At 52.7% G+C, this 26,637-nt stretch overlaps 1 protein-coding gene across 8 annotated transcripts in view; it reads left to right on the top strand.

The window, feature by feature from the left end:
• Positions 1 to 385: 385 nt before the first annotated feature.
• Positions 386 to 26,637, top strand: part of ITPR1 (inositol 1,4,5-trisphosphate receptor type 1) — a 208,280-nt gene continuing 182,028 nt past the window's right edge. For all 8 annotated transcript variants that reach the window (XM_040358648.1, XM_040358650.1, XM_040358649.1 and 5 more), the window contains exon 1: positions 386 to 469. The gene's annotated coding sequence lies outside the window, so the exon portion shown is untranslated. The remainder of the gene's footprint in view (positions 470 to 26,637) is intronic.

The following is a 26,637-nucleotide window of genomic DNA, read 5'->3' as shown; positions in this document are numbered from 1 at the left end:
CCCCTCCAGCTCGCTACATTTCACCCCCCCCCCATATTTCATTCTGCCCCTGCCCCCCATATATTATTCTGCCCCTGACCCCCATATATTATTCTGCCCCCCCTCTTCAGCACGTTAAACTTCTTGCAGAGATTGCTCGCTGACGTCACGTCTCAGCCCCCCAATCAGAGGCCGGGAAAAGTTCTCTTATCCTTGGAGTAACGGGCTGCGTTCTGTCCGCTGAGCCCCGAACCGGCCGCGGGGGGTGATGGGAGATGTAGTCCGGGGCGGAGAGATGTCGCATTGCGCTGACTGGCCGGAGCTCCGCCCAGAACTACAAAGACCGGCATGCTGTGCGGCCCATATAAGGAGGCAGTGCGGGGAGGAGGGGGACACAGAGAGGAGCCGAGCGGCTGATGAGGAGCTGAGCCGGAGCTGTACCGGGGAATGGAGCGGAGGGGAGCCGGGAGAGCGGGGGAGCAGGAGACAGGTAGGTACCTGGGGGAAGGGGTGTGTGTGTGAGGGGGGGGCCCGGCCCCCCTCCATTCCTGGGGACCCCCCCATAACAGGTGTGCGGGGCCCCCCATCTCCCTGCAGTGTCCATACAACCCCCATCCATGAATAATATAATGTATGACCCCCCCATCACTGAATAATATAATGTATGTCCCCCCCCATCATGACTGTCATAATGTATGCCCCCCCCCCCTTATCACCAACCAATACAATGCATGACCCCCCCCCCCCCCATCACTGAATAATATAATGTATGTCCCCCCCCATCATGACTGTCATAATGTATGCCCCCCCCCTTATCACCAACCAATACAATGCATGACCCCCCCCCCATCACTGAATAATATAATGTATGACCCCCCTTATCACCAACCAATACAATGCATGACCCCCCCAACTGATGCAATGTATGGGGGGGGCCTTGGTTGCAATGTACGTCTTGGGGTATGGGGGGGGACCCCCTGACTGATGCAATGTATGTAGGGCCCCCTGAACTGCAATTTACATCTCAGGATATGGGGGGGCCCTGACCTGCAATGTCTAACTCGGGGTATGGGGGGGGCCCTGGTTGGACATTCTGTGTCCATGTCTCCCTGTGTTACATTGTATTGAGTGTCGGGACTCGCCGGTCTCTGAATAATCTTCCACTATGTCAGTATACATTGTATCTTCATCAGTCATTGCTGCAATGTGGATCTGGTGATTGGGGCTCCCCGCTCTGGTGATTGGGGGGGGGGCTCTGCTCTGGTACCGGATCTGTACAATGTAGATCTAGTGATGTGTGTGTGTGTGTGTGTGTGTGTGTGTGTGTGTGTGTGTGTTGGGTGCCTCATTGTCTTTGGTATCCGTTATCTTCAGCGCCTCCCACTGGATGAAACATTGACAGGCTGGGGGCAATCCATATAGTATATACCCTATGGGGGGGCAGTGTGTTATATGCCCTGTAGGGGGCGCAGTCTGTATGGGATGTTGGCACTTGGTGATCACTAATAGTCACCTGTATTGTAGCCGCTCTATATTCTCCTATACCTTATCTCTCCATTGTATGGGGGGGGGGCACTGATTGCTGTATAATGACATTCCTTGTATATAGGGGGGGGGCACTGTTTGCTGTATAATGACAGTCCTTGTATATAGGGGGGGCACTGATTGCTGTATAATGACATTCCTTGTATATAGGGGGGGGGGCACTGATTGCTGTATAATGACATTCCTTGTATATAGGGGGGGGGGCACTGATTGCTGTATAATGACATTCCTTGTATATAGGGGGGGGGGCACTGATTGCTGTATAATGACATTCCTTGTTTATAGGGGGGGGGCACTGATTGCTGTATAATGACATTCCTTGTATATAGGGGGGGGGCACTGCTGTATAATGACATTCCTTGTATATAGGGGGGGGGGGCACTGCTGTATAATGACATTCCTTGTATATAGGGGGGGGCACTGCTGTATAATGACATTCCTTGTATATAGGGGGGCACTGATTGCTGTATAATGACATTCCTTGTATATAGGGGGGGCACTGATTGCTGTATAATGACATTCCTTGTATATAGGGGGGGGCACTGATTGCTGTATAGTGACATTCCTTGTATATAGGGGGGGGCACTGATTGCTGTATAGTGACATTCCTTGTATATAGGGGGGGGGCACTGATTGCTGTATAGTGACATTCCTTGTATATAGGGGGGGGCACTGATTGCTGTATAATGACATTCCTTGTATATAGGGGGGGCACTGATTGCTGTATAATGACATTCCTTGTATATAGGGGGGGGCACTGATTGCTGTATAGTGACATTCCTTGTATATAGGGGGGGGCACTGATTGCTGTATAGTGACATTCCTTGTATATAGGGGGGGGGCACTGATTGCTGTATAGTGACATTCCTTGTATATAGGGGGGGGGACTGATTGCTGTATAATGACATTCCTTGTATATAGGGGGGGCACTGATTGCTGTATAGTGACATTCCTTGTATATAGGGGGGGGCACTGATTGCTGTATAGTGACATTCCTTGTATATAGGGGGGGGGCACTGATTGCTGTATAGTGACATTCCTTGTATATAGGGGGGGGCACTGATTGCTGTATGACAGTCCTTGTATATAGGGGGGGCACTGATTGCTGTATAGTGACATTCCTTGTATATAGGGGGGGGGGCACTGATTGCTGTATGACAGTCCTTGTATATAGGGGGGGCACTGATTGCTGTATAGTGACATTCCTTGTATATATGGGGGGGGGGCACTGAGTACATCCTCCTATTGCTGGGAGAAGATATTGCAGCAAAGCTCAGTGCTGGAAGAAGATTCTTCTATTTTACTTCACTTATTTGGTTGCTACAATTGTAACAAATGTGTCTCCTCCTCCAGCGAATCAGATGGATGGGATGGATGGATACATTGTACCCGCTGAGTGTCCTCTGTGTAGGATCTGCAATGATTAGTTTTCTGGGGGGGGGGGGGATTATATATATATATATACACACAGTGCCTTATAAAGTATTCATACCCCTTGAAATTCCCCACATAGTGTTACATCCAGAAATGTCTTTTATTGGGAGCACAAAGTGTCACATAATTGTGAAGTGGAAGGAAAATGATACAAATAAATCTGTGAAAAGTGTGGGGGGGAGGGGGCGGGGCATTTGTATTCCGCCCCCTTTACTCTGATAACTAAAATCTAGGGGAACCAATTACCTTCAGAAGTCACCTGATTGGTGTAGGGATCTAATTAGTGACTCCTAATAATGGCTCATATGAAGGAATCCGGGTCACGGCACCAATGTAGTGATCTAATTTGTATCCATTTGGTGGATCTTCCCATACAGAATAAATGTAGAGATATAATAGAGTCCACCTGTGTGTCATGTAATCTCAGTATAAATACGGCTGTTCTGTGAAGCCCTCAGAGGTTTGTTAGAGAACCTTAGTGAACAAACAGCATCATGAAGGCTGAGGAACACACCACACAGGTCAGGGATAAAGTTGTGGAGAAGTATAAAGCAGGGTTGGGTTATAAAAAATCTCCCAAGCTTTGAAGATCTCACGGAGCTTCTGTTCAATCCATCATCGGAAAATGGAAAGAGTATGGGACAACCGCAAACCTACCAAGACACGGCCGTCCACCTAAACTGACCGGGCCGGGAAAGGAGAGCATTCATCAGAGAAGCAGCCAAGAGGCCCATGGTAACTCTGGAGGAGCTGCACAGCTCAGGGGGGAGAATCTGTCCACAGGACAACTATTAGTGGTCTCTCCACAAATCTGCCCTTTATGGAAGAGTGACAAGAAGAAAGACATTGGAGGAAGAAAGACATAAGAAGTCCTGTTTGCAGTTTGTGAGAAGCCATGTGGGGGGGGGAAGCGACGCTGGGGGGAGACTAGGGGCAGGTGGAGGGGCTGGGGGGGCAAAGCTAGGGGCAGGTGGAGGGGAGAGACCCTGGGACAGACAGTAGGGGCCGGGGGGAGAGCGATGCTGGGACAAGCAGTTGGGGCCTGGGGGAGGACCGTGGGGTCAGGGGTAAGAGGCTGGGGCAGGTGGGGGACGGGGTCTAGGGGAGTGACACGGGCAGATGTAGGGCCCTGGGGAACTACACTGGGGTAGTAGGGGTGACGGGGTCCTGGGGGAGTAAGCTGGGGCAGGTGTAGGGACCTGGGGCAGTGTCCCTAGGTTAAGGACACGGGTAGGTGGAGGCCATGGGTGGGGTCCAAGGGGAAGGACACTGGGGGAGAATCTCAGGGGCAAGTGGAGACCCTGGGGGTGGGCCCTGGGGCCGGCAGGGGGCTCTCTGGGTGACATCTCTACAGTGGATTCGCCTTCTTCTGCTACAACGGGTTTCCCTCCAGCAGGCGTCTTCCTTCTACAATGTTTGTTTTCAGCATCTCTGCGCTCTGATTGGCTGATATGTAATGACGATTGCTGAGTCACATCTCGAGTCTTCCCTTTTCTGGAGCCGCACTTGTCGGGCAGACATGTGACCTGGAATGTAAAAGGTGAAATCCGATTGGCCGAGAAGAGGAGGATCTTTTCCCGGGAATCTCATTCTGATACTCGGAGTCTTTGTAGCGTTGGAGGTGAAACGCGTTTGCCTGATGTCACATTGATTGGGATAAAGCCGGATCCTGAAATGTGTGGGCGGGGCTTTTATTCCGGACCTGAAGATTGTTTTCCCATCCCGAGATTATTCTGCTCACCGACCAATCTTCTTCCTCGTCCCGATGACCCCACCCGCTCCCCGGAGACACCATCAGTACACCATGAATATCCCTCACCAACCGGCGCCATCAATCTGCTACCCGAAACCTGTTACCGTGTCCAATATATTCCCCTTATTCCTCATACAGTGCGACTTCCTCCTCCTATCCCACAAGACACTCATTGATCTCTACCACAGAGCTTCCTGATCCGGCACTGCTTCCTCCTCCACTATCACAGCTTCCATCTCTACACCCAGACAAGACAATGTCACCTGATCACCCATCACGGCTTTCTCCTGCGCACCTTATATACAGATTACTGATCCATCACTGCTTCCTCCTCCCCGCACCTTATATACAGATTTCTGATCCATCACTGCTTCCTCCTCCTGCGCACCTTATATACAGATTACTGATCCATCACCACTTCCTCCTCTACACCCAGACAAGACGGTGTCACCTGATAGTTACCTAACCATCACTGCTTCCTCCTACCCCGCACCTTATATACAGATTACTGATCCATCGCTGCTTCCTCCTCTACAACATGACAAGGCGATGTCACCTGATAATCCATCACTGCTTCCTCCTCCCCCGCACCTTATATTCAGATTACTGACCCATCACAGCTTCCTCCTCCCGGCACCTTGTGTACAGCTCATTGATTTGCGGGTGATTGGTGGGATAATGAAATCCTGGAATTATCGGCTCCATTGCCGGACTCTCCTCATCGCTCTGATGTGTATCCGGTGTGTAAATCCTGATAATCCCGGGAGCAATGTACCTGCTGGTGGGGGGTGGGGAGGGAAGGTGGGGGGGGGGGGGGTCGGTACAAGGTGGAAATGGTTGGACATCAAAGCAAAAACTCCCTACAAGCTCCTTTAAAAAAAGTGTTTGCTGTGATGTGAGGCGTCGGACTGACAGGAGGGTGGAGACCTGCGAGATCCCCCCCCCCCACCTGAATCCTGCACCCCCCCCCCCTAATTACAACCCCCATCATATCCCTGATGTCTGAAAACTGACTCCTGATCTTCTGGGTGTCTGACAGGCTGCACATCTATAGGGGTCTCTGTATGGAGGACCCACCTGAGACCTGCAGCTTGCTGGGACTTGTAGTTCCTTCCTGGTAAACGGCTGTATGTTGCGCCCCCCCCATACTCTCTGATGGGAGTCGTCTGCCACTTCTCTGTGAATGAAGCCGGGGATGCCAAGCCGGGTACAACCTGCCAAGCGGTTAGTCAGCTCTGTGCAGCTTCACAGAGCCAATTATGTATTCTAGAATAAACTGACAGGGGGGTCCGATCGTTACCGCCTGACACCCACCGATCCGAGCGCCAATCGTCGCAAAATCCGATTTCCCACAACATCCGGATCCGTGGAGTGCGCCGCGTCCCGTTATTGGAGGGTGGATATAAATATTTTTGTTTTTATCCAAAAACATTTTATTAAAATAGATTGAAGTAAAAATCTAAAGAGTGTTCTGTTTAAGATGCATTAATAATTTTGAGAATAAATCCGAATTGAAGTAGAAAAAGACGGGCCTTAAATGGCACACGGGGTCATAAATCTAAAAATCTATAGATATTTATTGTAGAACATTTGTATAAACATTCAATACATTGTATAATCATCATCATGCAAACATAAAATCCTACATATTGGACCCATGTTCAGGGAGATATATATATATATATAATTTTCTCATATTTGTACCTAGACTGTTATAACTTTGTGGAAGTGATTATAGTACTTGTCGGGGTCACATTTTTGATGATTATACTATTATCTTTGAATGTATTTTACAATGTTCTACAATAAATATCTATAGATTTTATATATATATATAAATACATATACATATACATACAGTTTCGTGAATTAAAAAAATAACAAAACAGTAAAATTAGCACCAATATTTTTGTATAATGTGAAAGATGATGTTACGCCGAGTAAATAGATACCTAACATTTCACGCTTTAAAATTGCGCACACTCATGGAATGGCGCCAAACTTCTGTACTTAAAAAATCTCCATAGGTGAAGTTTTGACATTTTTTTACAGGTTACTATTTTCAAGTTTCAGAGGAGGTCTAGTGCTAGAATTGTTGCACCCGCTCTAACGCACGCAGCGATACCTTGCATGTGGGGTTTGAACGGCGTTTACATATGTGGGCGGGACTTGCATGCGTGTTTGCTTCTGCGCACGAGATAACGGGGACAGGGGTGCTTTTGAAGGTTTTTTTTTTATTTATTTTTTTATCACTTTTATTCCTATTACAAGGAATGTAAACATCCCTTGTAATAGGAATCAGTGTGACAGGTCCTCTTTATGGAGAGAGGCGGGGTCAATAAGACCTCCCCCTCCCCCCACATCTCTCCTCCAGGCTTAGAAGCATGAAATCAGTGGAAAAAAAAATCACTGATCACATTCCGACAGCCGCGATTGCGGCTTTGTTTACTTCCGCGATTGCGCCCGGGCCTCCGACGGTCATAGAGATGACTGGTGACCATCTGGTCACCAGTCATCTCTATGCTTTCCAGCAGCGCCGACCGATTCACTCTCCGAGCCCCCGATGGCACGGGAGAAGCACCGGATGGTGGCTGCCTATAAGAACGATCAAGCGTCGGGATCGCCGCTTTAATCGTTCTTATTGTGCACAGAATCGGCAGGTGAAGACGGCGATATCTGAATGCTGCCTGTAGCTGCCCCCATCATTCAGATATCGCCGCACAAAGCCGAGGACGTCTCAGGGACGTCCTCGGTCGTCAAGAGGTTAAAGTCCGTCTTTTTCTAGTTCAATTAGGACTTATTCTCTAACATATCGAGACGTTGGCACATGTATACTGATGCATTCAGTGTCGCCCTATGAGGATGCACATTTAAGCATTTCTTCCTACATTAATAATTTTGTTCAGCATGAAATGGAGCTTGGTTATGAAGCCTGAGGCTGAATATTCTGCAATATTTGAGTTTACCAAAAATGTATTCAGTGAATCCAAGCTGAGATAACATGCACTGATGCATTCACACAATTTCACAGTAACCATAAAATTCCAAAAGTCAGGAATATTACTTTTTTTTCCCCCCATTGTTTTTGCAAATCTATGTACACTACAAACTGTATGATTTTTGGATCGGTTCTGATATCGCTCTTTTACTAACCTGACAGATTATTATTCTAAATAGGAAACCTTAATTTTGTTTGCAAATTAAAGATTCCAACTACCAGCAAGAATAAGTCCTTATATTTAAAGAGAACCTGTCATCTCAGATCCATTATGGCGTCGCGTGTTAGCGAGCGTCCAATCAGCTGCTGCCGCCACATCCCTCTCCTTGTGTCACCAGCCGTCCCATTAAAGTGAATGGGACTGTCGGTGGGTTCAGGGGGATGGGGGGCCCCCGACGGTGGCTTCAGGGGGATGGGGGGGCCCAACAGCGGGATAGAGGACAGTCACTGTTTAGAAATGATCGCCACCATTATAGTAAAAATAATAAAAACCTTAGTGATTGATTATCAAACATATACTTGCCTTCACTGTGCAGTTGGTTTTGCACAGAGTGGCCCCGATCCTCCTCTTCTGGGGTCCCTCGGCTCTCGCGGCTCCTCCCCCGCATTGTATAACCCCCTAGGAGAAGCTCCAGAGTCCAGCATTTGCGTCTATAGACACTGTGGCGAGAGGGATGGCGTGTTCCCGCCGAGGGAAATACGAGGCTCGGGTAAGTAAATGGGGGGGGGCCCCCATCGGATGCATGAGGGTTTACAGCCTCATTAAAGCCCATAGTTTGTAGACGTGATAAATTTTGCGCAAACCAATTCATATTCACTTATTGTGATATTTTTGGTTAAAGTGGAGGAATATATTTTGGCCTAAACTAGTGTGTGTGTGTGTGTGTGTGTGTGTGTGTGTTTTTTATTTATTTTTTTAAGCGCAAAAAATAAAAACCACAGAGGTGGTGAAATGCCAATAAAAGAAATCTCTCTATTTGTGAGGGGGCTAAAAGGACATCAATTCGGGTAAAACGTCGCACGACCGTGCAATTGTCAGTTAAATAAATGCAGTGCCGTATCGCAGAAAATGGCCTGGTCAGAATCGTTCACTATCTGTATACCATTCGTATTATGAGAGCGGCTGCGGTCACACCGGGACATTATGAATTGCCGCAGTTCCGCCCACGATGAGTGAATGACCAATGGCACATCTTCATTTGAATGGTACCTAAAAATGCATTGCGGTTCTGCTGCACGCGTTGCGCTACAGTTGTGGCAAATCGCATCGTGTGAAGCGCGTCGCCCCAAAAGAAGCTCCTGAACTTTTTTTGGATGACAACTTGAAAGCTCCATGCGACGTGGTTTGCTGTGATTGCAACGTGATTTATCTCACCAGAACCACGCCGTGTTTTTTAGGCGTCATTCAAATGAATGGCGATTGAAATGTGCAAATTGTCTTGGGGATGGGGGGGGGTATTCAATGACAAATTCTACTCTCAATTCAAATGCCCCCCCCCCCCGGGGCTAAACGCAGCCTTGGGCTCCAATCTGCAGCGACTGCTCGTTTGTTTTTTGGTTGATCATTTTTGGAGCGGAGGGACGCTCGTTCAAAACGCTGCAAAAAGAAGCGCATTGTACCAAATCGTGCCACAGAGCCAGGAGCATTACGTGCTTGTGATTCAAGAAATTAATAATGGCATCACAAACGCGGAGTCTGCGCTTGTGCCGGAGTCTGCGCTTGTGCCGGAGTCTGCGCTTGTGCCGGAGTCTGCGCTTGTGCCGGAGTCTGCGCTTGTGCCGGAGTCTGCGCTTGTGCCGGAGTCTGCGCTTGTGCCGGAGTCTGCGCTTGTGCCGGAGTCTGCGCTTGTGCCGGAGTCTGCGCTTGTGCCGGAGTCTGCGCTTGTGCCGGAGTCTGCGCTTGTGCCGGAGTCTGCGCTTGTGCCGGAGTCTGCGCTTGTGCCGGAGTCTGCGCTTGTGCCGGAGTCTGCGCTTGTGCCGGAGTCTGCGCTTGTGCCGTAGTCTGCGCTTGTGCCGGAGTCTGCGCTTGTGCCGGAGTCTGCGCTTGTGCCGGAGTCTGCGCTTGTGCCGGAGTCTGCGCTTGTGCCGGAGTCTGCGCTTGTGCCGGAGTCTGCGCTTGTGCCGGAGTCTGCGCTGATTGCGCCTGCGATCTGGCACACCAAGGTGTTTTTGTTCCCTTCCCCCAGCCGAGGTTTGTTGCTATAAATAGCGATCTTTCTTTATAAATATAGATTTTTATTTCCAGGCTGATGTATTTATAAATGGCCCCTCCCCCCTGTGATATCGGTCTGAACAGCGATTATCGAACGTTCTGAAATCTGCGTTTTTTTTTTTTTTTTTTTTTATCCATGTAACATTTCTGACCTTCGCTCCGGGTTTGGAGCTTTACCTTAAGAACGGAATCCTTCGATCTGCGCGGACGGAAAGGTGGAACAATCGTTCCTCAGTCTTTCGATCGGTCCCGTAGATGGCGGAGATCTGAGGGGGAGATTCTTCCAGGACAGAGCGGCACTCTTGTGGTTATGTGAGCTCTGCTCAGTCCTGGAGTATATAGTCAGTATTGATGAGATGCCCCCTGGGGGAGGGGAGGGGGGGTGGTAAATGTCGGGAAAGGGGTAGAATGGCCATATATTGTGGGGGGGGGGGGGGGGACCAGATTGGTGGAAATATATTTTTACATTACAGGAGGAATGAAGGGGGGGGGCATTTGACCCCCCTGTAAATTCCTCCCCACCCCCGGGGCTTCCCTCGGTGGGTAGTCACACACACTCTTGGCACATCAGGAAAACTTCAGGCTTGCTGGGACTTGTAGTCCTCCATAGACGGCAGGTGGGCCGTGGGCCGGCGGTCTCCCGGCATGGAAGCACATCTGTCCCTGAACATGTTTCCTTCGGAGCGCGGATCCCTCCCCCCCCTTTCCCGCGTCATTCTATTTTTAGGATCACAAGACATTATTGTACAAGTTGAAAAGTATATTTTCATTCGATCGCCTCCCCCCTCCCCGGCACCATCTGGAGAGGAGGAAGCCTGCGCCGCTCCAATGTGGATTCTGTAAAAGTAAACTTTGTGCTAGGCCTGGAGCTCCTCCCCCGGCGCTGTCTTTGCAGGAGAGAGAATCACCCCCCCCCCCCCCCCGGGTCCTCACTCAGAGAAAAGATCCAGACAGGAAGTGGATCAAAAGTGGGGAAAGGAGCAATCATCTGGGGGAGTTGGTAACATTGTTGCACTTGATGCGAATCCAATCGCTGGCTTTCCATTCACTTTACTGAGCCAATCCCGAGGCGTCGTTACATTCACGTCTTTCCGTACAATCGCTGGTGATCCTGCCAGGAACGTCCTACCCGATGTGCTCCCCTCCCCCCTTGGGCTGGCCGGCGGGCACGCTCTCTCCCCTCCCCCCTTGGGCCGGCTGGCGCGCTCTCTCCCCTCCCTTCTTGGGCTGGCCAGTCCCTTTTGCTTGCTAAGCATCTTCCAGTTACAAGATGCTCAGGTGTCCCTCTCTGTGACCCCCCCCTTTGTGCCCCCCCTCAAGTCACCCGGCAAAGTGGCATCGTAAGTTATGCGACTTTCAGGTCGCAGCAATGTGACCCCCCCCCTTTGTGCCCCCCCTCAAGTCACCCGGCAAAGTGGCATCGTAAGTTATGCGACTTTCAGGTCGCAGCAATGTGACCCCCCCCCTTTGTGCCCCCCCTCAAGTCACCCGGCAAAGTGGCATCGTAAGTTATGCGACTTTCAGGTCGCAGCAATGTGACCCCCCCCTCGGGCTGGTCCGTCTCTGTGATTCCCCCCCCCCCCCATTTGTGCCGGTCCCTCTTTGACCCTCTGCATTTTGCTTGCCGAGCATCTTCCAGCTACAAGATGCTCAGGTGTGAATGCAGCCCAAGACAGGACTACAGATCACCTCCCCCTCTTCTCCATAACATTGGGGGAGGTGTTGTGTAGCACACAGACCTGGGGACGATGCCATTGGTGGGTCAGCGGGGACGGAGTGCCGGAGGTTGGGAGCTTCAAGGAACTTTTTTTATTTTTTTTGCACTTATGGAACAAAAACCCTTCAATGAGATTTATCTGACCAATGGGGAGCGGAGGGTGGTTGGACCCCTGAGGCTGAAAATACCGGCTGCTTGGCTGATCTGATGGTCGGTGATTTCAGAGTCGCTGGGCTGGAACATTGGATGGGGGTTCTGGTCACAGGTGACGCTTTCCTGAATCTCCCGAACCGGTGTGAGAAGATGGAGGAGCCGTCATGGGAAGAGAAACGTCTGCTGAGTCATCAGTCGCCACCAGGAGCCGTCCCCCATAGACCTCCATGTAATGGGGGAGGGGGGGTGATATTATCTTCTGTACATTTTCATTGGTTTATTACAAAGTGTTCTGTAGAAGAGAAGAGCGATCACACGGGGGTCTTCTTGTCACTCTTCCATAAAGGGCAGATTTGTGGAGAGACCACTAATAGTTGTCCTGTGGACAGATTCTCCCCCCTGAGCTGTGCAGCTCCTGTGCAGCTCCTCCAGAGTTACCATGGGCCTCTTGGCTGCTTCTCTGATGAATGCTCTCCTTGCCCGGCCCGGTCAGTTTAGGTGGACGGCTGTGTCTTGGTATCTTTGCGGTTGTGCCATACTCTTTCCATTTTCCGATGATGGATTGAACAGAACCTCCGTGAGATCTTCTTATAACCTCCCCCTGCTTTATACTTCTCCACAACTTTATCCCTGACCTGTCTGGTGTGTTCCTCGGCCTTCATGATGCTGTTTGTTCACTAAGGTTCTCTAACAAACCTCTGAGGGCTTCACAGAACAGCTGTATTTATACTGATATGAAATGGCACACAGGGGGACTCTATTTACTAATTAGGTGACTTCTGAAGGCGATTGGTTCCTCTAGATTTCAGTTATCAGAGTAAAGGGGGCTGAATACAAATGCCCCTCCCCCCCACACTTTTCACATATTTATTTGCATCATTTTTCCTTCCACTTCACAATCATGTGACACTTTGTGTCTCTCACATAAAATCCCAATAAAATACATTTGTTTTTGGGGTGTGCTAAATCAGGTTATGGAGTCTCCGAACAAGACCTTCAGATGAGATGGTAGATCCCGATAGGTGCCGTGGAGAAACACTTTCACTTTTATCTGGGAACTGTGTTGTTTCTCCACTGCAGCGTGTGAATAAAATTGCTCCTCTCTGGATCTATTATCTCATCTCAATGTCTTGTTTGGAGACTCCCTAATCTGATGTCAAAATGAGGAAAATTTCAAGGGGTATGAATACTTTCATGGCACTGTGTATATAATCAAGTACTCCCCCCCCCCCCCCCCCTTTATAATGGATCGGGGGAAGTACTTGAAGTCCAATTAGGAGATCCACTTAGGGTGACAACTCTGCTCCTCCTATGGATACAGTGAGTGAGCGTTGTCACCCGGGGACAGGGAATGTTACTGGCGGGATCTCCAGGTGATGAGCAAATAATGTAACAAACGCACATCCAATGGCTGGTGAAGGGCATGGATGACATATTTGGGGGGGGGGGGGGTTGAAGTGATTGGTAATGACCTGTCCAGGCCTCTTCTCACGATGAAGGGTGTGATCCCCAATTTCCTGTCAGTTCAGATAATCAGTAATGTTCCTCCTATGGAGGTAAAAAGAAGAAACTTTTCCACAGCTGATTTGTCTGGAGGTGTGTGGGGGCGGGGTCGCTGTATGGGGGCGGGGTCGCTGTATGGGGGCGGGGTCGCTGTACATTCATGTTGCTGAGCAGTCGGCAGTGGAAAAGCAGTTTGTTACCTTTTTATTCCCTCCATAGGAAGAAGCGGTGAGGATTGCTTGGCTCTGAATATTACTGTAATCCAGAGATCTCGCCGGTCACACGGCTGGTTCACTTTTAATGCAGAAGGGGGTCCCCCCCACTGGATAAAGTTCGGGATTAACTGTGAAATGTAAGATTTCAGTTTTTCCATGTAAAGCGGCGAGCGCGCGGCGCCGACATCTCCATATTTGTCTTCCCTCAATGCTGATTGAGATCTCGGTGTGTTTGTTTTTCTTTTCTTTTTTTTTTTTTTGCTTTGGTCTGTTTATGGTTCCTGTGAGCCAATCACAATCGAGGGCTGCCCGGTGTTCCGTCACCCAGGATGCCCCGCGGTGACGCTGGTTGGATTTGGTTCTGGGGACTCGCCCCTTTCACACCCGAAACTCTGCAGCTTTCTTTGCGTCTTTCTGTGCGTTTCCTGCATGTTTATACTTTTTTTTTTATTTTTATTTTCTTCTCTCCTTTTCCTTCCTTTTAGTTCTTCACCTTTTTTCTTTTTCACTTTTCTTTGTTTCTTTTTACCTTCCCTAACTTTAATTTTGTTCTTCTTTTAAAAAAAACAAAAAAAAAAACAAAATTAAAGTTAGGGAAGGTAAAAAGAAACGAAGAAAAGTGAAAAAGGAAGGTGAAGAACTAAAAGGAAGGAAAAGGAGAGAAGAAAAAAAAGAGAAGAAAAAGAGAATAGAGGAGAAAAAAACAAACAAGAAAAGAATCAAAGCAGAGAATTGAAGAAAAAGGAAGAGAAAGTTTAAAAAAAAAAACTTTCTCTTCCTTTTTTTTCAATTCCCTGCTTTGATTCTTTTCTTGTTTTTTTGTTTTTTTTCTTTCTCTTCTATTCTCTTTTTTTTTTTTTTTTCTCCTTCGTATTGTACCTGTACTATCGGGCCTCATGTTGTAAAGTGCTGCGTAAACTGTTGGCGCTATATAAACCCAATGGGCTAGATTCAGCATTGAATTACGCCAGCGTATCTATTGATACGCCGCGTAAATTCAAAGCTGCGCCGGCGTATCTTCTTTCTGTATTCAGAAAGCTAGATACGCCGACATTAGCTTAAGATACGACTGCCATAAGTCTCTTACACCGTCTGGTGGAGGGGGGGGTCTGAGCCTCTGTCTTTGGTGGAGGGGGGGGGGGTCTGAGCCTCTGTCTGGTGGAGGGGGGGGTCTGAGCCTCTGTCTGGTGGAGGGGGGGGGTCTGAGCCTCTGTCTGGTGGAGGGGGGGGCTGAGCCTCTGTCTGGTGGAGGGGGGGGTCTGAGCCTCTGTCTGGTGGAGGGGGGGGTCTGAGCCTCTGTCTGGTGGAGGGGGGGGTCTGAGCCTCTGTCTGGTGGAGGGGGGGGTCTGAGCCTCTGTCTGGTGGAGGGGGGGGTCTGAGCCTCTGTCTGGTGGAGGGGGGGGGGTCTGAGCCTCTGTCTGGTGGGGGGGGGGGTCTGAGCCTCTGTCTGGTGGAGGGGGGGGGTCTGAGCCTCTGTCTGGTGGAGGGGGGGTCTGAGCCTCTGTCTGGTGGAGGGGGGGGTCTGAGCCTCTGTCTGGTGGAGGGGGGGGTCTGAGCCTCTGTCTGGTGGAGGGGGGGGTCTGAGCCTCTGTCTGGTGGAGGGGGGGGTCTGAGCCTCTGTCTGGTGGAGGGGGGGGTCTGAGCCTCTGTCTGGTGGAGGGGGGGGGGGGTCTGAGCCTCTCTCTGGTGGAGGGGGGGGGGGGGTCTGAGCCTCTCTCTGGTGGAGGGGGGGGGGGGTCTGAGCCTCTGTCTGGTGGAGGGGGGGGTCTGAGCCTCTGTCTGGTGGAGGGGGGGGTCTGAGCCTCTGTCTGGTGGAGGGGGGGGGGGTCTGAGCCTCTCTCTGGTGGAGGGGGGGGGGGGTCTGAGCCTCTCTCTGGTGGAGGGGGGGGGGGGTCTGAGCCTCTCTCTGGTGGAGGGGGGGGGGTCTGAGCCTCTGTCTGGTGGAGGGGGGGTCTGAGCCTCTGTCTGGTGGAGGGGGGGTCTGAGCCTCTGTCTGGTGGAGGGGGGGGTCTGAGCCTCTGTCTGGGGGGGGGGGGTCTGAGCCTCTGTCTGGTGGAGGGGGGGGTCTGAGCCTCTGTCTGGGGGGGGGGGGGTCTGAGCCTCTGTCTGGTGGAGGGGGGGGTCTGAGCCTCTGTCTGGTGGAGGGGGGGGGGTCTGAGCCTCTGTCTGGTGGAGGGGGGGGGTCTGAGCCTCTGGGGGGGGGGGGTCTGAGCCTCTGTCTGGGGGGGGGGGGGGGTCTGAGCCTCTGTCTGGTGGAGGGGGGGGGTCTGAGCCTCTGTCTGGTGGAGGGGGGGGGTCTGAGCCTCTGTCTGGTGGAGGGGGGGGGGGTCTGAGCCTCTGTCTGGTGGAGGGGGGGGGGGTCTGAGCCTCTGTCTGGTGGAGGGGGGGGGGTCTGAGCCTCTGTCTGGTGGAGGGGGGGGGCTGAGCCTCTGTCTGGTGGAGGGGGGGGGGTCTGAGCCTCTGTCTGGTGGAGGGGGGGGGTCTGAGCCTCTGTCTGGTGGAGGGGGGGGGTCTGAGCCTCTGTCTGGTGGAGGGGGGGGGTCTGAGCCTCTGTCTGGTGGAGGGGGGGGGGGTCTGAGCCTCTGTCTGGTGGAGGGGGGGGGGTCTGAGCCTCTGTCTGGTGGAGGGGGGGGGTCTGAGCCTCTGTCTGGTGGAGGGGGGGGTCTGAGCCTCTGTCTGGTGATCCTTCCAGTAATGTTGAGGGGGGGGGGGTGGGGTGAAGCGCTGTGATTGGTGGATTCTTCTATATGGATTAATCGGAGTCATTCGCATTTAATTTATCTAAAGGATGAGTGATAGGAGATTAATCCGGGGGGGGGGGGGAGATTAATCCGGGGGGAGATTAATCCGGGGGGGGGGGGAGATTAATCCGGGGGGGGGGGGAGATTAATCCGGGGGGGGGGGGGTACAATGGAGATCTGCGCTCCTTACATTAGATTATTCTCTCGGATTTTCCTCTTTGGTTGGGACGCCGTTTATCGGATTTCCGGATTGGATGGACCGGCATTGGGGAGACTCCGATCCGTATATTGGAGGAAGTCCGGTCTCCTGCTTCGGGGGGGGGGGGGGGAGATTAATCCGGGGGGGTGTGATTAATCCCGGGAGGGGGGGGTACAATGGAGATCTGCGCTCCTTACATCAGATTAGTAGATTATTCTCTCGTCTCGGATTTTCCTCTTTGGTTGGGACGGCGTTTATCGGATTTCTGGATTGGATGGACCGGCATTGGGGAGACTCCGATCCGTATATTGGAGGAAGTCCGGTCTCCTCCTGCTTCGGGGGGGCGGTGGGGGGCAGACTCTGACCGGCTTGCTATGGACACTGTTGGCTCATACATTTTGGAACAGTTTCTATCTTAACTTTTCTCTGGACTACAAAACACCTCCCCCTGTGGAGAAGGACATTGGGTGTTCTGTAGTCCTCACACTCCTGTCATGGGGTGGCAGTGGGACTCAATTTGGACAGATTGGCGGGATCACAAAAATAAAATGTGAGAAAACAAATGCAGCCACCACATGGAAGGATCAGCAAGGTGTGAGGGGGGGTTGTTTCCTCGGTGGGGGCATGTATCTCCTCTGGGGTGTTGCGCCTCTCCTCTGTGGGGGTGGGGATTGCGCCTCTCCTCTGTGGGGGGGGGGTTGCGCCTCTCCTCTGTGGGGGTGGGGATTGCGCCTCTCCTCTGTGGGGGTGGGGATTGCGCCTCTCCTCTGTGGAAGGGGGGTTGCGCCTCTCCTCTGGGGGGGGGGTTGCACCTCTCTCCTCTGTGGGGGGGGGGGGTTGCGCCTCTCTCCTCTGTGGGGGGGGGGGGTTGCGCCTCTCTCCTCTGTGGGGGGGGGGGGGTTGCACCTCTCTCCTCTGTGGGGGGGGGGGGTTGCGCCTCTCTCCTCTGTGGGGGGGGGGGGGTTGCGCCTCTCTCCTCTGTGGGGGGGGGGGGGTTGCGCCTCTCTCCTCTGTGGGGGGGGGGATTGCGCCTCTCTCCTCTGTGGGGGATTGCGCCTCTCTCTCCTCTGTGGGGGGCGGGGGGATTGCGCCTCTCTCCTCTGTGGGGGGGGGGGGGATTGCGCCTCTCTCCTCTGTGGGGAGGGGGGGTTGCGCCTCTCTCCTCTGTGGGGGGGGGGGGGATTGCGCCTCTCTCCTCTGTGGGGAGGGGGGGTTGCGCCTCTCTCCTCTGTGGGGAGGGGGGGTTGCGCCTCTCTCCTCTGTGGGGAGGGGGGGTTGCGCCTCTCTCCTCTGTGGGGAGGGGGGGTTGCGCCTCTCTCCTCTGTGGGGGGGGGATTGCGCCTCTCTCCTCTGTGGGGGGGTTGCGCCTCTCTCCTCTGTGGGGGGGTTGCGCCTCTCTCCTCTGTGGGGGTGGGGGTTGCGTCTCTGTGGGGGGGGGGGTGTCCTTTGTGGGGGGGGGGGGGGTTGCGTCTCACCTTTGTGTGTGGGGGGGGGATTGCGCCTCTCTCCTGTGTGGGGGGGGGATTGCGCCTCTCTCCTCTGTGGGGGGCGGGGGGGATTGCGCCTCTCTCCTCTGTGGGGGGGGGGGGTTGCGCCTCTCTCCTCTGTGGGGGGGGGGATTGCGCCTCTCTCCTCTGTGGGGGGGGGGGATTGCGCCTCTCTCCTCTGTGGGGGGGGGGATTGCGCCTCTCTCCTCTGTGGGGAGGGGGGGTTGCGCCTCTCTCCTCTGTGGGGAGGGGGGGTTGCGCCTCTCCTCTGTGGGGAGGGGGGGTTGCGCCTCTCTCCTCTGTGGGGGGGATTGCGCCTCTCTCCTCTGTGGGGGTTGCGTCTCTGTGGGGGGGGGGGTGTCCTTTGTGGGGGGGGTTGCGTCTCAGCTTTGTGTGTGGGGGGGGGGATTGCGCCTCTCTCCTCTGTGGGGGGTGGGGGGGATTGCGCCTCTCTCCTCTGTGGGGGGGGGGGGGGATTGCGCCTCTCTCCTCTGTGGGGGGGGGGATTGCGCCTCTCTCCTCTGTGGGGGGGGGGGGGGATTGCGCCTCTCTCCTCTGTGGGGGGGGGGGATTGCGCCTCTCTCCTCTGTGGGGGTGGGGGTTGCGTCTCTGTGGGGGGGGTGTCCTTTGTGGGGGGGGGGTTGCGTCTCACCTTTGTGTGGGGGGGGGAGTTGCGTCTCCTCTGTGGGGGGGGGGGTGCGCGCCTCTCCTCTTATTGTGTCTTTGGTGGGGGGGGGTTGCGTATCCTCCGGTGGGTGCTGACTGATACAAACCATTCTGTGGGATTATAGAAGACACTTTCCTCCTGTGTTGTATATTCTATAGAAGAGCGCCTGTGACATCACAGCGAGCGCTCGGCCGCATTCCGATGGTTTCTGTTCCTCTGGCCGGCCATGTGACAGATGATTGGTCCTCCTCCAAGAGCCGAATTCTAGGAATGTCATCCCAGAAATAGGACGTGATGTCACCGAGGTTCCGTTAGATCGCCGCGCTTATCGGAAACCGTACAGCGGCCAAATAGATAAATACCGGCTGCCGGGGGCCGAGGAGCCAAAAACGTTCCGAGTGCCGAGGACTGGAGGATGGGCAAAACGACAAAAAGGGAAAATCCGATCCGGGAGACTGAAGAGAAAATCCGATGTGTGAAGAGAAACAATGTATACATTACAGGGGGGGGGGGGGGGGTTCTATAGAATAGACGGGGGGGGGGGCTCTGGATATTAGATACACACGGGTTACACTGCGATTGTTGGAGTGAGAGCAATAATTCTAGCACTAGATCTCCTCTGTAACTCTAAACCTGAAAAAATCTTTAAAGTGTCGCCTGTGGAGATTAAAGCGAAGCTCCGCCTTTTTTTTCTTTGTCGGCTACAAACACGGCAGCTGCTGACTTTTATTATTATATGAACACTCACCTGTCACTCACCTGTCCAGGGCGCCCGCCATGTCGGCACCCAAAGCTGGTCTCGGCTCTCGCGTGCTACTGCCGCCATCTTCAGTAAGGGAAGCCTTGCTGCTTCACTTCCTGGTTCCCTACTGCGCATGTGCGACTCGCGCAGCTCGTTCCCACTGGTCCCTGCTGTCAGTTACATTTTTGGGTGGAACTCCGCTTTAAGTACTGAAGTTTGGCGCCATTCCACGTGTGTGTGCGTTTTTACAGCGTGACATGTTGGGTATCTAGTTACTCGGTGTAACATCTTTCACATTCGACAAAATAATTGAGCCAACTTTAGTGTGTGGTTGTTTTTTTTATTTTTTATTTATATATATTTTTTTTTGGCAAAAAAGCACGTTTGCATAATGGCTGCGCAAATACCATGTAACATAAATGCAACGACCACCGTTTTATTCTCGAGGGTCTCTGCTAAAACAATATATGTGATGATTGGGGGCTCCAAGCCACGGTCCGGGACCGTGGCTGGGAGGCGCCTTCTCTCTCCGGGACCGTGGCTGGGAGGCGCCTTCTCTCTCCGGGACCGTGGCTGGGAGGCGCCTTCTCTCTCCGGGACCGTGGCTGGGAGGCGCCTTCTCTCTCCGGGACCGTGGCTGGGAGGCGCCTTCTCTCTCCGGGACCGTGGCTGGGAGGCGCCGTCTCTCTCCGGGACCGTGGCTGGGAGGCGCCTTCTCTCTCCGGGACCGTGGCTGGGAGGCGCCTTCTCTCTCCGGGACCGTGGCTGGGAGGCGCCGTCTCTCTCCGGGACCGTGGCTGGGAGGCGCCGTCTCTCTCCGGGACCGTGGCTGGGAGGCGCCGTCTCTCTCCGGGACCGTGGCTGGGAGGCGCCGTCTCTCTCCGGGACCGTGGCTGGGAGGCGCCGTCTCTCTCCGGGACCGTGGCTGGGAGGCGCCGTCTCTCTCCGGGACCGTGGCTGGGAGGCGCCGTCTCTCTCCGGGACCGTGGCTGGGAGGCGCCGTCTCTCTCCGGGACCGTGGCTGGGAGGCGCCGTCTCTCTCCGGGACCGTGGCTGGGAGGCGCCGTCTCTCTCCGGGACCGTGGCTGGGAGGCGCCGTCTCTCTCCGGGACCGTGGCTGGGAGGCGCCGTCTCTCTCCGGGACCGTGGCTGGGAGGCGCCCTCTCTCTCCGGGACCGTGGCTGGGAGGCGCCTTCTCTCTCCGGGACCGTGGCTGGGAGGCGCCTTCTCTCTCCGGGACCGTGGCTGGGAGGCGCCTTCTCTCTCCGGGACCGTGGCTGGGAGGCGCCTTCTCTCTCCGGGACCGTGGCTGGGAGGCGCCTTCTCTCTCCGGGACCGTGGCTGGGAGGCGCCGTCTCTCTCCGGGACCGTGGCTGGGAGGCGCCGTCTCTCTCCGGGACCGTGGCTGGGAGGCGCCGTCTCTCTCCGGGACCGTGGCTGGGAGGCGCCGTCTCTCTCCGGTGGTCCCCCCCCGCACTCCTCTCTCCGGTGGTCCCCCCCCCGCACTCCTCTCTCCGGTGGTCCCCCCCCGCACTCCTCTCTCCGGTGGTCCCCCCCGCACTCCTCTCTCCGGTGCCCCCCACCCCCGCACTCCTCTCTCCGGTGCCCCCACCCCCTCTCTCCGTTGCCCCCCACCCGGCACTCCTCTCTCCGGTGGTCCCCCCCCCCGCACTCCTCTCTCCGGTGGTCCCCCCCCGCACTCCTCTCTCCGGTTCCCCCCCCCCCCCGCACTCCTCTCTCCGGTTCGCCCCCCCCCCGCACTCCTCTCTCCGGTTGCCCCCCCCCGCACTCCTCTCTCCGGTGGTCCCCCCCCGCACTCCTCTCTCCGGTGGTCCCCCCCCGCACTCCTCTCTCCGGTTGCCCCCCCCGCACTCCTCTCTCCGGTTGCCCCCCCCGCACTCCTCTCTCCGGTTGCCCCCCCCCGCACTCCTCTCTCCGGTTGCCCCCCCCCCCCCTCCTCTCTCCGGTGCCCCCCCCCGCACTCTCCGTTGTCTGTATATTGGGGAGCGGATCAGGTGACTCTCACTTCGGGGGCGCCCTTGCCCTCAGCGTTGGCATTTGGTGAAGGTGGCGTTGTGACGCCGCAGGGCGCGGAATGTGCGGTGACCTCCGTCCTGTTAATGTTTCCCCTCCTCCGGCACCTGAAGTGGCAGTTGGTTTCAGCTGAGCGGAGGCCGCTAATGGCTTCCTGATTAGATGGCGGGCGGCGACGTGAGCGACGATCTGTTCCACTCGGGTGTCCTCGCCCCACCAGACTGCGGCTGCTTTATTCTAATTACCATTTCAGGTTTTTTCTTTCATGTTCTTTTCTAGAAACCTAATTTTGATGATCGGCAGAAATGGGACGGAGATTACCCCCCCCCCCATTGTCTTGCGGCAAACCTGCTGCGATCACATCTGCAGAAAGTCATTTCCCAGCCTCTGGATGGGACCTCAAAGCCCCGCCGGTCTCCATCCCGCCATCGCAGAGCCCATCAGATGCCGGCTTCTCGGCTGTCAGGACTTTGCTGCAGGTCGGTGACTGCGGCTCTGCATTGCAGCCAAATGGTCTTTTCAGGATTCTGTCGGCCGTTTCACCCTGAGAATCCGTCGCTTCCCATATATTAGATTGTAAGCTCTTCTGAACAAGGCACCTTTGTATTGTCTCCCTTTTATAGGATAAAGTGCTGCGCAAACTGTTGGCGCCATAAAAATGAATAACAACAATAATAAAAAAATAAATGAAAGAATTAATTATTATTATTAATTATTAGAGTCCTGATCCTCAGTCGGATCATGTACACTATATTGTCACAAGTATTGGGACGCCGGCCTTTACACGCACATGAACTTTAATGACCCCCCCAGTCTTAGTCCGGAGGGTTCAATATTGAGTTGGCTCCGCCCTTTGCAGCTATAACAGCTTCACCTCTTCTGGGAAGGCCGTCCACAAGGTTTAGGGGTGTGTCTATGGGAAGGCTGTCCACAAGGTTTAGGGGTGTGTCTATGGGAAGGCTGTCCACAAGGTTTAGGAGGGTGTCTATGGGAAGGCCGTCCACAAGGTTTAGGGGTGTGTCTATGGGAAGGCCGTCCACAAGGTTTAGGGGTGTGTCTATGGGAAGGCGGTCCACAAGGTTTAGGGGAGTGTCTATGGGAAGGCGGGTCACAAGGTTTAGGGGTGTGTCTATGGGAAGGCGGTCCACAAGGTTTAGGGGTGTGTCTATGGGAAGGCCGTCCACAAGGTTTAGGGGTGTGTCTATGGGAAGGCCGTCCACAAGGTTTAGGGGTGTGTCTATGGGAAGGCTGTCCACAAGGTTTAGGAGGGTGTCTATGGGAAGGCCGTCCACAAGGTTTAGGGGTGTGTCTATGGGAAGGCCGTCCACAAGGTTTAGGGGTGTGTCTATGGGAAGGCGGTCCACAAGGTTTAGGGGAGTGTCTATGGGAAGGCGGGGTCACAAGGTTTAGGGGTGTGTCTATGGGAAGGCGGTCCACAAGGTTTAGGGGTGTGTCTATGGGAAGGCCGTCCACAAGGTTTAGGGGTGTGTCTATGGGAAGGCCGTCTACAAGGTTTAGGGGTGTGTCTATGGGAAGGCGGTCCACAAGGTTTAGGGGTGTGTCTATGGGAAGGCCGTCCACAAGGTTTAGGGGTGTGTCTATAGGAAGGCTGTCCACAAGGCTTAGGGGTGTGTCTATGGGAAGGCCGTCCACAAGGTTTAGGGGTGTGTCTATGGGAAGGCGGTCCACAAGGTTTAGGGGTGTGTCTATGGGAAGGCCGTCCACAAGGTTTAGGGGTGTGTCTATGGGAAGGCCGTCCACAAGGTTTAGGGGCGTGTCTATGGGAAGGCCGTCCACAAGGTTTAGGGGGGTGTCTATGGGAAGGCCGTCCACAAGGTTTAGGGGTGTGTCTATGGGAAGGTCGTCCACAAGGTTTAGGGGTGTGTCTATGGGAAGGCCGTGCACAAGGTTTAGGGGGGTGTCTATGGGAAGGCCGTCCACAAGGTTTAGGGGTGTGTCTATGGGAAGATCTGTCCACAAGGTTTAGGGGTGTGTCTATGGGAAGGCCGTCCACAAGGTTTAGGAGGGTGTCTATGGGAAGGCCGTCCACAAGGTTTAGGGGTGTGTCTATGGGAAGGCCGTCCACAAGGTTTAGGAGGGTGTCTATGGGAATGGTTGTCCGTTCTTCCAGAAGAGCATTTGTGAGGTCAGGCACTGATGTTGGACGAGAAGGCCTGGCTCACAGTCTCCTCGCTAAGGTGTTCTATGGGGGTTGAGGTCAGGACTCTGTGCAGGCCAGTCAAGTTCCTCCCCCCCAAACTCGCTCTTCCATGTCTGTATAGACCTTGCTTTGTGCTCTGGTCCAAATCATTTGGTCGATAATGGTGGCATTTATGGTTTGGGGGGGATTATGGTGTGTGGGGTTGTTTTTTCAGGGGTTGGGTTGGCCCCTTAGTTCCAGTGAAGGGAACTCTTGAGGCGTTGGCATACCAAGACATTTTGGACCCGCCTGACAATGCCTCATTATGGGTAAGGGTAGGGCCGAAACAACTAATTGATTATGAAATTAATCGATTACTATTTTCATAATCGATTACCCAGTAACATATTGGGGTTTAAAAAAAAAATAGCACTTTTTAGTACAAAAAGAGCAAATCGCTACTAAGTATCACTTCCACTGTACAAAATGAACCCCTTACAGTAGCGATTATTTGCTCTTTTTGTACTTTTTTGTTTTTTTTACCCCCCCATTATGTTACTAATCATCTCAGGCCTGGGTCGCACCTCTGTTTTTTTGGTGCTTTTTGCAGAAACACGCTACAGATCATTTCCATGTTTTCCTCTGGGACACGGTCACATCCAGGATTTTTTTTAGCTGCTGCGACTTTTTTTTTTTTAATGCAAAACAGTGCTTAATTTTTTTGGTTCAATATATTTCAATGGAGAAGCTGCAGAAAAACATGTGATGTGTTTTTGCAGCAATTTGTGTTTTTTAACCACTTAAGGACCGCCTCCTGCACATGTACGTCGGCAGAATGGCACGGCTGGGCACACGCATGTACAGGTATGTCCTGTACTAGTACCCAGCCGTGGGTCGCAGGCGCGCTCCCGCGACCCGGTCTGAAGCTCCGGGACCCGTTCGCCGCTGGATTCCCGCGATCGGTCCCCGGGGGTGAAGAACGGGAAGAGCCGTATGTAAACACACCTTCCCCGTTCTTCACTGGCGCTCCATCGATCGAGTGATCCCTTTTATAGGGAGACTCGATCGATGACGTCACACCTACAGCCACACCCCCTACAGTTGTAAACACACTTCAGGGAACACATAACCCCTTCAGCGCCCCCTTGTGGTTAACTCCCAAACTGCAACTGACATTTTCACAGTAATCAGTGCATTTTTAATGCATTTTTTGCTGTGAAAATGACAATGGTCCCAAAAATGTGTAAAAATTGTCCGTGTCCGCCATAATGTCGCAGTCACGAAAAAAATCGCTGATCGCCGTCATTAGTAGTTAAAAAAAATAAAAATGCAATAAAACTATCCCCTATTTTGTAAACGCTATAAATTTTGCGCAAACCAACCGATAAACGCTTATTGCGTTTTTTTTTTTTTTTTACCAAAAATATGTAGAAGAATATGTATCGGCCTAAACTGAAATTTTTTTTTTATATATATTTTTGGGGGGATATTTATTACAGCAAAAAGTAAAAAATATTGCATTTTTTTTTCAAAAGTGTCGCTCTATTTTTGTTTATAGCGCAAAAAATAAAAACCGCAGAGGTGATCAAATACCACCAAAAGAAAGCTCTATTTTGTGGGAAAAAAAGGAAGCCAATTTTGTTTGGGAGCCACGTTGCACGCCCGCGCAATTGTCAGTTAAAGCGACGCAGTGCCGAGTTGCAAACAGGGGCCTGGTCCTTTAGCTGCTTTTTGGTCTGGGGCTGAAGTGGTTAATCTGCCCAACAAATTGGTCCAAAAATATGTAAAAATGCAAATCGCCGCAAAATCACCGTTTTTTTGTTTTATTCTTTTAAGGTTATTAACCGATTATTCGATTTAATAGAAACAACAATCGGCCAACCAATCGATTATGAAAATGATTATTAGTTGCAGCTCTTGGTTAACCAGTTCCCGACCCCCGCATGTACATATACGTCCACAATATGGCACGTACAGGCACATGGGCGTACACGTACGTCCTCGCCTATTAGCGGGTGGGGGGTCCGATCGGGACCCCCCCCCGCTACATGCGGAGGTCGGGTCCGCTCGGGGAGAGATCCGGGACCACGGCGCGGCTATTTGTTTATAGCCGCTCCGTCGCGATCGCTCCCCGGAGCTGAAGAACGGGGAGAGCCGTGTGTAAACACGGCTTCCCCGTCCTTCACTATGGCGGCGCATCGATCGCGTCATTCCCTTTATAGGGAAGACACGATCGATGACGTCATTCCTACAGCCACACCCCCCTACAGTTGTAAACACACACTAGGTGAACCCTAACACGTTCAGCGCCCCCTGTGGTTAACTCCCAAACTGCAACTGTCATTTTCACAATAAAGAATGCAATTTAAATGCATTTTTTGCTGTGAAAATGACAATGGTCCCAAAAATGTGTCAAAATTGTCCGAAGTGTCCGCCATAATGTCGCAGTCACGAAAAAAATTGCTGATCGCCGCCATTAGTAGTAAAAAAAAAAATTAATAAAAATGCAATAAAACTATCCCCTATTTTGTAAACACTATAAATTTTGCGCAAACCAATCGATAAACGCTTACTGCGATTTTTTTTTTTTTTTTTTTTTTTTTTTTTTTTTTTTTGGGGGATATTTTATTATAGCAAAAAGTAAAAAATATTGCTTTTTTTTCAAAATTGTCGCTCTATTTTTGTTTATAGCGCAAAAACTAAAAACCGCAGAGGTGATCAAATACCATCAAAAGAAATCTCTCTTTGTGGGGAAAAAAGGACGCCAGCTGCATTTTGGTCCGGTTCTTAAAGGGGTGGTTCCCCCTAAAACAAATTTCTAACAATACATTTAGAAGACTGCTTACACTGCGGGTAGGCTGGCTTTTTTTTTCGTACATACCTCGATATCGCCGTTTCATCCCTCGACTTCCGGGTATGAGTCTTGCTGGACCTAGTTGATTGACGTTCCTCCGACCAGCGCATACTGCGCTTCACGACTTTCCGACAGAAGCCGAACGTCATTGCGCAGGCGCCGTATAGAGTCTGCTCTATACGGCGCCTGCGCAGCGACGTTCGGCTTATTTTGGAAAGTCGTGACGTCAAGTATGCGTCGGTCGGAGGAACGTCAATCAACTAG

The sequence above is a fragment of the Rana temporaria genome, chromosome 7 (genome assembly GCF_905171775.1).
Source record: "Rana temporaria chromosome 7, aRanTem1.1, whole genome shotgun sequence".
Taxonomy (NCBI): Eukaryota; Metazoa; Chordata; class Amphibia; order Anura; family Ranidae; genus Rana; species Rana temporaria.
The sequence above is the reverse complement of the archived record's forward strand: the minus strand, read 5'-3'. Positions and strand labels throughout refer to the sequence as shown.